The 13,396-nt window shown below is 41.2% G+C and overlaps 1 protein-coding gene across 7 annotated transcripts in view; it reads right to left on the bottom strand.

Moving 5' to 3' along the window:
• Nucleotides 1-13,396, bottom strand: part of TNFAIP8 (TNF alpha induced protein 8) — a 130,454-nt gene that overhangs the window by 15,080 nt on the left and 101,978 nt on the right. The gene's annotated exons all lie outside the window — the stretch shown is intronic.

Raw genomic sequence — 13,396 nt, 5'->3', positions numbered from 1 at the left:
AGACTTTTCAATGAAGCTGTGTTTATTTACATTTTTTCTGGAGGACATCAAGCCTCTCCACTGTTGATATAGTCCAACCTCACACCAGAATATCGAGGGAAATCCTCTAACAAGCTCCATGAATTTCTATGCTTTTCCACACCCAAGTTCTCCCATCTTGCCAGAGGCCTTAGCTTCTGATGAATATTTATATTCACGCAGTGTTCAGAAAACCAGTAACAGATTTTAAAATCTAGCTCACTGAAGTGCAGTTTAGTTACTGCACCCGCCCCTAAAACTGGCACCAGCGGTCAACACACCCTTTCTGGTCTCATCAGGTTGCTCCTGGCCACACAAGGACAACCAGACAAAATTATAGCTGACATTTGTGTAGAACTCTATAGCTTGAAAAATATTTTCACCAACAAGAGAGTGTTTGTTCTGGTTTGGTCCTCTTATTACTTAACCCTGTGAATGCCAGATGAGAGAACTGAGGCTCAGACATCCAGTGACTTGTCTGAGGGCATATAATTAGTGGCAGAGCTCAGATACATTGCTGCCTACACGGCTGCTCTATCAGAAAAGTGAAATTAAGACACTGTTCATTGTTTATGAATTTCCTATCAAATGCCACAATGCTGCTTAGCCAGCTACAGAACCCATTACTTTTTCTTTTTTCTTTTTTTCTTTTTTTTTTTGTATCTTTCCAAAGTTGGAAACGGGGAGGCAGTCAGACAAACTCCTGCATGCACCGACCGGGATCCACCCAGCATGCCCACCAGGGGGCAATGCTCTGCCCATCTGGGGCCTTGCTCTGTTGCAAGCAGAGCCATTCTAGTGCCTGAGGCAGAGGCCATAGAGCCATCCCCAGTGCCCGGGCCAACTTTGCTCCAATGGAGCCTTGGCTGTGGGAGGGGAAGAGAGAGACAGAGAGGAAGGAGAGGGGGAGGGGTGGAGAAGCAGATGGGTGCTTCTCCTGTGTGCCCTGGCCGGGAATTGAACCCGGGACTCCTGCATGCCAGGCCGATGCTCTACCACTGAGCCAACCGGCCAGGGCAGAACCCATTTCTTAGAGTTTGTTGCCCAAGATAAAGCAACTCCTTGTAACAAAAACAGCAGGAATAGACATAGTACAGAATAGACACTAAAGAAAAGCTATGATATGTATCTACCCTCTCCCTGCCTTCCCCTTTCTCTGCCTGAAAAAGTCCCGCTCATCCTTTAAGGCTTAGTTTAAATGCCACCTTTTCTAAATCCAATGGTGGAACAATCTCTCCAAATCCAAAGAGGAAGAAATCTCTCCTTTTAACATGCTTTTCAGCCTTGTGGGAGAGTTAACTTCCTAACTTACACCTCACTTGATTATGATTTTTGCCAACTGAGGTACCATGCCCATTCAGCTCATGTTTTCAAAATGTTTAACGTGTGTGCTCCGGCTAGCATGGAGTGAACTATACTCCAGTTCTCAAATCTTCCTCCATGAAACCATCAATATTTTTTTACAGCAATTCATGAAGATGTGTCAGGAAGTCAATTCAATTCCGTATATCTAAAGCTTAACAGATAAATTTACTTCTTACTCCATGAACAAAAACATAGCCTCACATCTGGGATATAAATATTTTTTGTTTTAAAGGGGTGGAATTTATATAAAAGACATACCTTTTCTTTTTTTGTCTATTGCTTTTCTCTGCTGCCCTTTGCCAATACATGCAGAATAACCCACCACTTTTGTGTGGAGAAGTGACCATATTTAGCTAACTCAATTGCTACAGCAAGTGTTTTCGAATCATCCATGCAAATATCCCAACCCCATCTGTTTGAATATTTTGGGAGCAGTAACCTCTTGGCCCCAGTTTGGGCATTTCTCAAATATGCTTCTTGGCACTGCCTCCCAACATTCTTGTCAAAACCTTTCTCCAATAACTGTATTAAAATGTCAAGCTAGTCATGCATTTTATAGCCATGTCAATGTCCTAGAGGCTAGATCCTGTTAAAGGCAAGCCAATGGTAAGATAGGATCTGCTGGGCCTTAAACAATGTCACTTCAATATCAAGATACACTGAAGCTCTGAACTCTAGGATGAAACCGTGGAAAAACCCCAGAGGGTCTCAGGAGCAGTGTTGCTCACTGCTCGGTACTTCCAATGTGGCCCTTTTCTGTGAAGTGGTTTCTCCCGTTTCTAATCTTTTCTCCTGGCACCTAATGCTCAGGTTTTCCCACTTTATTAAGATCAGGATATCTGGCAGAGGTTGTAACCAGAACACTCCATTATTTGCCCTGAACACTGTTATCCTGTTCTTAGAATTAGTGGCTGTTGTTAGAAAATTGAGCAATTGAACCCCCAAATCTGTGTTTCTAGTTTCCCTTGAAACATGGTTAGATCTGACCAAAATGGTCCCACATTCACACACGGTAACAATTGTCTTGAGATCAACTGTGACTGCCGCCTTTAGAAGAGACTACTCTCTGCAACTCACCACAAGCCCTCCCTGGCCATTGTCTCACAGTTTATGTTCATTTCCCAGCTCTGTAGGCATTTGCGTGCGCAGCTCCTTCCTTACAGAATTCAATGTGATTATATTGCAGAGTCAACCTACAGAACTCCTATTGGCTGGTAAGGAATTACAAATTCTGCCCATCTGTGTATGTCAGAGAGCAAAGAACATGTGTATAAGTCTTACAGATTTTACAAATAATTTAAACATAAATTATGTATACCCAGTGAGTTTCTAAGGAGTGGTGGGAAGGTTAAGAGTAATAATGTTTTGTGTTTATAACACTTGTTATTTGGTCACAGACTTCAGGAAGCTTCATTCGGGCATCAAAACCTGCCCCCATTTCTATATGTGTTAACTGGGTCACAGAGAGGTGGTAAATTTGTCAAAGTTACAAAGATCGTGGGAGAAAGCCCAACTTGGTTTTTCCATACCAGGTTGGAGCTCTACCAGCAAATATACTTACAGCAGAAAAGCCTTCCCCCAGTCATTCAGTCATTCACTCAACACATTTTTACTGACCACCTACTGTGTGCGAGACAAAGTGCCTGCTCTCAAGAAGCACAGATTCTAGTAGAGGGAGATCCGAACCATAAACAAACAAGTAAAAAATTGTCAAGTAGTGACAGGGGCTGAAGGAAAAGGCGCATGTGCGTGTGTGTGTGTGTGTGTGTGTGCGCGCGCTGGGAAAGAGTATGATACGGGATGCGGGGGAAGCTTTGCTGTTTTACCCGAGGTAGAGGGGGTAGGCTTCTCTGAAAAGAAGCCATTTCAGCAAAGATGTGAAGGAAGTAAGGGGGAGCCATCTTGGGCGAAATCCTATCCATTCCCGCACAATCCTTCCCAAGTAGCTCCTCTTCCAGGAAGCCTATACTGACTAAGTCAGAAATGTTCTGTCTCCAACTCTTAACTGCAAACTACTTTATATCATATTCATTTGTTTCCATTTTCTCTGAAAGTAAAATCCTTGGGACTGGTTATAATTTATTATTTATTTATTGCCATATTGAATGCTCAATCTTTATCTCCTGGGTTAAAAATATTCACAGGCCCTTTTGAAGGTACAGAAAGATGGGGGTAGGAATGGGGGATGAATAATATATTTTTTTATAATACACAAAGTAAGAGGCTATAAATGAATTACATTACCATATCTCAAATACCTAACCTAAGATAGCAATATGCCAATGTAATTCTTTGAAAAATGTTTATTCTAGTCTGACCAGGCGGTGGCGCAGTGGATAGAGCACTGGACTGGGTTGTGGAGGACCCGGGTTTGAGACCTCAAGGTCGCCAGCTTGAGCGTGCGCTCATCTGGTTTGAGCAAAGCTCACCAGCTTCAGCCCAAGGTCAGTGGCTGGAGCAAGGGGTCATTTGGTCTGCTGTAGCCACCACCCCCGCCCCCTGTCAAGGCACATATGAGAAATCAATCAGTGAACAACTAAGAAGCTGCAATAAAGAATTGATGTTTCTCATCTCTCCCTTCCTGTCTGTCCTTATCTGTCCCTCTCTCTGTCTCTCTCTGTCTCTGCCAAAAAAAACAAACAAACAAATGTTTATTCTAAATGAGTCCATGTATAATTAAAGATAGGCATCCAAAACAATCATCTCTTGATAACATTTGGAATTGGTAAAAATTACTGTATAACCCACACTCAGATGAGCTAATAAGATAATTAGCTGTTCGTAAGACAGATGTTGCTTTCTTAAGATTAAAATGAGCATGTTTTAAAGGATTAATTCATAAAACTGGAAACTTTAAAAAAGCATAAATTCCACCTTTCTTTGCTAGTTTGTTAAGAAAAAGCTGAAGATTAAGTTGAGATATAGTGTAAAATCTTAAGTTTTATATTTTGTCCTCACTGAAATTGACTAATTTAAATTAAATTTAGAATTAAAAATAATAAGGTCCCCCAAGAATCATAAAGTCAGTTTGTTAAAATAACTGTAATCCTTTGGTGCTGATGACACATACTTGATCTATTAAACAGATTTTTAATAAATAAATAAATAAATAAGACCATAATAGCTGTTCTCTTATAAGACTGAAAAATGTTAATATATTAACTTGTCACAGAGATGGATTATTTCCCTAATGGTAGGTATATGGGTTAAAATAAACTATGGCAAATAACATAGCAGATCAATTTTAAGGCTAGTTGCCCAACAACAACAATATAAATCATTTCTTTAGACTACTTGGGCGGCCCCTGCTTTTTGTAGCTTTATCTTTTCACCCACTTGTTCTGCACTCCAAACCTAAGGCCACCTCTCACCATTCCTATCACCAGGCCTATTTTTAGAAATGGAAGAAGCCATGAAGACCACAGAGGCCTAAAGGTTAATTCAGGGTCACAACGTGACCCCCATTAACTCCTTCTGGTCACTGGTTTTCCCTGTGAGAGGTGCTTCATGTTGGGATCATCAAAATTACAAACAGAACGTCCTTTTAAATAGAGCCAATGAACTTTTGGCTGGCAACATGTTTTGGTTGGGCCCCGATAATGTTTTTTCTTTTAAAGATTCAGATAAAATTCATATAACAGTCACCACTGTAGCCATTTTAAAAGTGTACAATGCAACAACTTTTATTAAATGCACAATGTCATGCATCACCACCACCATCGGACTTGAGAACATTTTCATCACTTCAAAAATGGGAACTCGTAATGCTTTAATATTTTTTGTAATTAATAAAACACATGAAAAAATCGGCAGCAGTAACATCAAAATTCACCTTTCCAGCTTTTCAAGAAAATGACCTGGCAACACTGGTGGGATGCTGGGGGAGGTACACATCCTGCCCAGTACACCACCTGCCAACCTGCCTACAGGAGCCAGAAAGTTACCCAAGGCCTATGAGTTAGCCCCCCTGCTTTACACGATCAGAGGCTCACAGTTATGAAGCACTTTTCAGAGAGCCCTGGGTGTGACCTCAGCAGGGACTCTGTGGGTTAAGGCTCTCTGTTCCCCAGGCTGCCAATCAAGCTGAGCCTGACTGTTTCCTCGCTCTGACTCTCCAACAGATCTCCTGGCTTCCACCACCTTCTTTACTCACCTTTCCCTCATCCCAGGATCTTTGCTGAAATCTCTCTTCATCCAAAACGCCACCCTGTATCTACCTGAGCAACATCCTAAACCTTCGTCTTCTTTGTACCACTATCATGACTTACCGTCTGTAAGTAGACAGCATTTTATTTTCCAATGGTTACTTAACAAATTTTTATTTCAAAAATAAATTTGTTTTAAAAGGAAACTATATACTCTATGTAACTGGGAGCTGATACTACTCCCCTAAATATATTATAATCATAAAAAATCATTAAAATTCTTTTAAATGATAAAAGTCAATTCAATGAGAAAAAAAATTCCCAATATTATTTGTTTCTAGCCAAATGTTGTTGCATGCCAAAGGCTCCGAGCCCCATGTCTACCTGTGTGGTACAAAAGGAGGTGAATCAGGATAAGTAAGGTCACCAAAAGTCAACAGCCCCACACAGGTGTTCTTTGTGAATGATACAAAGTATTCCAAAAGGGCTCTTCTTCTTGTGTGACTGAAGATGATTTAACACTAGGCCCAGAGCCTCCTAAACTTGTCTACCATATCACCACCAATGGTACATGCACTGTACTTTGCGAAACAATCACATGCTCCTCCTTTCCAAAGCTTCCTGCCAGTCTATCCACCTCAACAGTTTCACCTCAGATCCCTCAGCCACAGCCCTCTGGACCCTCTCTGGCCGGATGCGGCGCTCTCCTTGCATGTACAGTGTCTCCTCCACAATGGAAACGCTTCAAGGACGGAGACGGGTCTTCCACCCGCAGGTCCCTCTCAGGTGAAGGCTCCGCATTACCTCGCACCTGCTCTGATTCCTGGCATATGCCTGTCTTGAAATCTATGGTGAGGAGTTTTGAAGCGATTTCTAAAAATCCAAACCAGTTTCTAAATGAACTGGACCATGTCCCAGTAGATGAAGTGATCGATATGGGAAAAGACACTGGGATAAACATCTGCGTCTCTTTGCTCTTTCTACATTTTGGGGTATTATACAAGGAATCTAAGAGCAACAATAATGACGATTGGGAGGTCATTCTGGGTGTGCTAAATAAGAGCTACCCTATTTAGGGCAGTTTTTGTTTTAAAGGAGAGTCAGTTTGCCTAGCAGGTTTGGAAGGGGCGGTACAGTGTCTAGGTTTTGTCTAGGGTGGACAAAAGGGCTGAGCACTTTCTATGATAACTCCAAATGCCACGCAGACCTAGAAAGAATCCTAGGAAGTTCACACTATCAGGGTCAACGTGTCAGAGACACAGAACAAAGATCTTCATAAGTAAATGAGAGCAGTATTAACATTTTTATAAAATCTTAGGAGACAATTTTATAATGGTCAGTTTGTGCTTTTAAGGTATCTAGACTAATTTTCTAAAAGACTGGAGCCCTTATAAGATCTAAACACCATGGTGCACTGATACTTGGTTTTTTTTTTTGTTTTTTTTTTTCCATTTTTCTGAAGCTGGAAACAGGGAGAGACAGTCAGACAGACTCCCGCATGCGCCCGACCGGGATCCACCCGGCACGCCCACCATGGGGCGACACTCTGCTCACCAGGGGGCGATGTTCTGCCCATCCTGGGCATCGCATGTTGCGACCAGAGCCACTCTAGCGCCTGGGGCAGAGGCCACAGAGCCATCCCCAGCGCCCGGGCCATCTTTGCTCCAATGGAGCCTTGGCTGCGGGAGGGGAAGAGAGAGACAGAGAGGAAGGCGCGGCGGAGGGGTGGAGAAGCAAATGGGCGCTTCTCCTGTGTGCCCTGGCCGGGAATCGAACCCGGGTCCTCTGCACGCTAGGCCGACGCTCTACCGCTGAGCCAAACGGCCAGGGCTGATACTTGTTTTAGAAGGCTAGAAATATAATTTTACTGAGTCAAATGATTAGTAAGGTTTATGGTCATATCTTTAGTTCCTGAGAAAGATTAATGGTTATCCATAGCAGTTATTTTATATTAAGTTTTTGATAAAAACAGAATCACCAATTAAAACAATGTTTCTATGGATAAAGACAACCAACTTCATTGAAATTTTCTTCTTCATCCATTTTCTAATGTCTTCATTGCTGCAAAAGAAAAGGCAAAAGAAACAGTAGAAAAATAGTACTGAATTTATCTCTAAAATGTGAGACAATGTATATTATAAATAACACATGCTTAGGAAAAGATGAATCAAATTTTTAGAATGTATGATTTGAGTCAATTTCTAAATCTAAAAATGAAATCTATTCTAAAGATACAGTTTCCCCCTTGACTTGATCTCCTTTTAATTTTCCATTTATGCCATTCAGTATACTCCTGCTTTGAAAAGGATGGTGAGAAGAATTCATGGATTTGCCAAAGGAAAAAAAAGGGTTTTTTTCTCTCTTTTTTTTTTTTTTACTTTTCTGAAGCTGGAAACAGGGAGGCAGTCAGACAGACTCCTGCATGCGCCTGACCGGGATCCACCCGGCATGCTCACCAGGGGGCGATGCTCTGCCCATCCGGGGCGTTGCTCTGTCGCGACCAGAGCCACTCTAGCGCCTGGGGCAGAGGCCAAGGAGCCATCCCCAGCACCCGGGCCATCTTTTGCTCCACTGGAGCTTCGGCTGTGGGAGGGGAAGAGAGAGACAGAGAGGAAGGAGAGGGGGAGGAGTGGCGAAGCAGATGGGCGCCTCTCCTGTGTGCCCTGGCCAGGAATCGAACCCGGGACTTCCGTACCAGGCTGACGCTCTACCACTGAGCCAACTGGCCAGGGCCCTTTTTTTTCTCTTTTGTTTTCAGCATCCATCTTCAATGCCATTTGCTGATGTTGGAATGAAGGAAACAGATGCTACTGTTGGACATAAAATATCTCATACAATATTTTTAAGCTGTCAGCTGTACGGTTAGTCTTTATATATATAACAAATGTTTCTCTGTACCTTTATTTCCCAGAAACATACAAATACACAAACACCAGAACTCCACCCACATTCCAATGCAGGGCACAGTCTACAGCAAATACCTAAAATGAATTCTGCCATACTTTCCCTGTTGATGAATCAAAATAAAAGTTTGTTCACTATATCCCACAGAATTAAATAAAACCATATAAGTACCATATTACCCCTACCAAAATCTAGAAACCATGTTTAATTGAATGCTCACGATTCTAGCTAACACCAAAAGGAATTTAGTTCTTGAATAGCAAATGTCTCAAATAATCCTCCTTCCATTAAGTTGGTATTAACACAAAATTATCTTAGATACAGATACACAAAAAAGGAAGCTATAGAATTCTTGGTTAAGAGACCAAGTTCCAAATGTAGGCTTTAATAATCTCGCAGATCTCCAATGTTTTAATGGCATTCAATAAAGTACCAAGGGGTCAGGGGCTGGGTCATCCTCTGTTGAGCTGGCTTAGGGCTCACTGCATTCTGATGGAGGATAAAGAATGTGAAACATTTTAACATACGTATTTTTAAATTAGAGGTAGCTGAGAGGATGCCTAGAACTCTGGCTGGAGGCTGGTTTTGGGTCAATAGAGGTCTTAGGAACAGCTATTCCTTTGTCTCTGGGGTCAATGTAAAATGGTGGCCCAGGCCCAGAACGGCCAGCACTTGGGCTGTTCTGGTCTTAGAGGCAAGATTTTCTTTTCAGGCACAATTGAGGTCATTTTGACTAGTAGCTTGCCTTTATCATCCATTATTTGATTGAATTTCAGGGCATATATTTTCGTGATTAAAGAGGGTTGAGGCCTCTAATTTGCTGTCAAAGTCTGTAAATTCCATTTCTCATCTTTTAGGTATAAACGAACAAATGAAAGCTGGGATTTTAGTTGTAAAAAGCATTAGTTTGGGTTTAAAGGCTTCCTTAACTCAGCCTAAAGAGTTATATGTTTGGTTTCACCCACTGTTTCTCTTTCTCCCGATCAAGTAACAATTTTCCTTTAGCTAATCTTGTTCCTAAAAATTGCCTTTTTATTTTTAAACCAGACTTAATAGTGATAAGCTTCTTGGGGATGATCCACGCCCCAGTGGCTGGAACCTGGGAAGAGCTCCACAGACATGCAATTCCAATGAATTAAAACAGAGATATGCTCTTGTGGGAAAACAATAAAAGAAACTAATGGGGGAATAAAGGCAGGTATTTCAAAAACAAGAGTCCCGTCTAAAACACTCCCTTTCCCATTGCCCCTCAAGATGTACCAGAAATGTTTTAATAATAAAGCCAGTGTGACCCGAATTTGAAAATCAACTCTCCAGTTTCTATCTCTGGACAGACCTGGTTTGGTTCAAGTCCTCCCATGGGTTTCTGCTGAGCTTAAGCCTAACGACTGTGACTCAAAACACAGGCTAGGGGCTCCAAGGAACCAGCAAGAAGAAAGTCCTGCTGGGCCTTCTAAAATGTCCCCTGTCATATGCACAGTATATTCTTTTTTTTTTTTTTAAGATTTTATTTATTCATCTTAGGGGGGGGGGGAGAGAGAATGAGAGAGAGAAGGGGAGAGGAGTAGGAAGCATCAACTCCCATATGTGCCTTGACCAGGTAAGCCCAGGGTTTCGAACCAGCGACCTCAGTGGTGCAGGTCAATGCTTTGTACACTGTGCCACCACAGGTCAGGCTGCACAGTATATTCTTAGTGTCCATCTTGGTTTTAGCTGATTGCTGACACCATGGATGGTACAACCACCTAGTGAATACAATGCCTCCTGTACCTAAAAACCAGACAGCAAAAACCTATGGTAGCACAGTGGATAAAGCATTCAACCTGAATCGCTGAGGTCGCTGGTTCAAAACCCTGGGCTTGCCCAGTCAAGGCACATATGGGAAGCAACTACTAGAGTTCATGCTTCCCGCTCCTCATTCACCTTTCTTTCTCTTCTCTCTAAAAATCAATTAAGTCTTGGGAAAAAAAACCAGACAGTGAAAACAAAACAGACAAAAAACAGACAGCAAGACCAGATGATGGATCACCATCAATCAGTCTTTGGAAGATCCACGAGGCTCATGAAAACAGCAAAGACTGGAATTCTGCAAAAATATTTTACCTTCTGCACCATAACTCGACCCTCACACTTCCCTGGTTATGAAGCATTTTCTGTTTCCCTACAATGTGCCCATTGTCACAAAAACTACAAGAGTCTTGATCACTACAAAGGTGGAGGAGATTAACATTTTAGATTAGGGAATCAGTTCATTCAATGAAAGTTTGGCTTGTATAAACAATTCTCTTTTTCCCCTGAAAGCATCCTACTGGAACAGGGATAGGGCATTTGGGTACAGGATTTCTGTATTTTCAAAAGCCCAGATTTTTATCACACTCTAATCCAAAGCATACCAGGGGTTATTTATTCTAGTCCACTCTCTCTGCCTTGGTCTTGAACGCAGCAGAGACCATGAGGAAGAGCACAGGAGAACAAGCATTTCAAAGCCACACCCACATTCGGCCCAAGGATAGTAACCAACCCTGTCGTTCATAACTTTATGATTTATTTCTAAATTTGGCAAAGGAAGCCTAGTTGTCAAAGAATCACTACTGACTTTATCCTAACACACACTAAAAATATTTGCATGCAGTTTGTATTTTAAATCATCATTCCCTGGCACAATTCCTTGCTTGAAAAACATAAAATCTGAGACTAACACTTGCACAGAGTTAAGGATTCAGAAAGAGAAACACTTTTTTGTTGTTGTTAGAGACATTCTTATCTAATAAATGCTGTGTCTACTTCAGCACACACAAAATGTGGTGTTAAGACTTCTTAAATCCCTAAGACAAAAAAAAAAAAAAAAGAGCTGCTTAGGATAAGAAAGGAGAAATAAAACATTTTTATTAAAGGAGAGAAATTACATTATTTAGGAAACTGGTAAGAAAAAATAAAATATGAAATTTTTTTTTTGATTTTTTTTAAACTTTTTTTAAAATTAATTATTTATTTATTCATTTTAGAGAGGAGAGAGAGAGAGGGAGAGAGACAGAGAGAGAGAGAGAGAGAGAGAGAGAGAAAGGAGAAAGAGACAGGGGGGAGGAGCTGGAAGCATCAACTCCCATATGTGCCTTGACCAGGCAAGCCCAGGGTTTCGAACTGACGACCTCAGTGGTGCAGGTCAACGCTTTACCCACTGCACCACCACAGGTCAGGCTGAAATTATTTTTAAAATCCTGGAATAATAGTTGTAAGTAATAAGGTGCCAAAAAACCTTTTAGTATCTGTTAAAATAGTGTAATTCTTCCTGAGCTGTTAAAGGACTATCTAAAAAATAAAAAAAATTATCTAAGAATCACTAGATTGACCGGAAGTAACCTTTAGGGAAGAAAAAGATACTTCGAGTTGGCCTTCAAGTCAAGAAGACAAGTTACACAGAATATGTAGATGTCCAGGCACTACTTGAGTTTTTTTTCTTTTTTTTAACAATGGTTTATTTATTTATTTATTTATTTATTTATTTATTTATTTATTTATTTATTACAGAGGCAGAGATAGACAGGGACAGACAGACAGGAACGGAGAGAGATGAGAAGAAGCATCAATCAGTAGTTTTTCATTGCGCGTTGCGACTTCTTAGTTGTTCATTGATTGCTTTCTCATATATGCCTTGACCGCGGGCCTTCAGCAGACTGAGTAACCCTTTGCTGGAGCCAGCGACCTTGGGTCCAAGCTGGTGAGCTTTTTGCTCAAGCCAGATGATCCCGCACTCAAGCTGGCGACCTCGGGGTCTCGAACCTGGGTCCTTCCGCATCCCAGTCCGATGCTCTATCCACTGCGCCACCACCTGGTCAGGCACTACTTGAGTTTAAGGTGCTTCACAGGCTAGTGATGGTTTAAAAGGAGCTAAAATGAATGAATGAATGAATGAATGAATGAGTGAAGCCAAGCATAAAAGAGGCAATAAGGAGAGAATATTGACTCTACCTGATTCTCACATCTAGTCAAACATCCTCTTATTCCATTAAGAAAAATCCACCAACACCACAAAATAAGTTGCAATCTGTGTAATAGAAAATTTCAGGTGAAGCAATGGCCTGGAAAAAATGAGAAGCCAAAGTGGTTTTTGGCTTTGAGCTTCACACTTATCAGGCATGTTGAAATGAGTGACAAAGACCTATTCTGTCCAGAAATCCCCCACTTTATTTTTAAGCCGGGAAACTGGTTAGTCATATCTATACTGAACACTTCCTGTCCAGGGACATGATGATGGCAACAAACTGCCAAGTTTAGTAGCTGCCTAACATTTAGTCAATTGAGTCATTCATGGACTAAAACATAGCATCAAACATTAAAAAAAAAAGAAAATGTGGCTAACTGAATATATACAATGAAAACAGGTTTGACTATGTCATGGAATAGGGATAGATGGTGCCAAGGGGGAAAAAATAGAGAACAGACAGAATTGCTTTTAGTAATTGCTGTGATATTTTACCAAATATAATAGCCCTCCCACTCCCATCCTTCACAATTAAATAGCCCAACTGACATTCCAACATCTTCATTTACAAAAATGCCTGAAGACTAGAATGTCTCAACAAAATCAATTTGTTCCCTTTTTCTTTTAACTTGGTCCAATTACAGTTTAGAGGAAGGGCTGTCTAAAATTTTAAAACAAATCTACAGAGGACTAAACTATAAATCAGGAATGTAAACTTTTATCAACTGGTCTAATCAACTGGCCTAACACCATAGTGTTACATTAAGAACCCATCTTTGGAAAGAAAGGAAATCAATTAAGGACTTTAAGAATGACCCTTTCCCCAGCAACCCTGAGGGCTGTATCAGGCTTCAGCTGGGCTGCCTCTCCCAACAGCATAATTTACCTGATTAACCCTTTACACATGTTGAAACACGCCAGCTCAAGTTCCACTGCTGAGAGAAACAGGAACACCTCCCCTCCCCCATGACTTAACCACATG

The sequence above is a fragment of the Saccopteryx leptura genome, chromosome 4, assembly GCF_036850995.1.
Source record: "Saccopteryx leptura isolate mSacLep1 chromosome 4, mSacLep1_pri_phased_curated, whole genome shotgun sequence".
Taxonomy (NCBI): domain Eukaryota; kingdom Metazoa; phylum Chordata; class Mammalia; order Chiroptera; family Emballonuridae; genus Saccopteryx; species Saccopteryx leptura.
The sequence above is the reverse complement of the archived record's forward strand: the minus strand, read 5'-3'. Positions and strand labels throughout refer to the sequence as shown.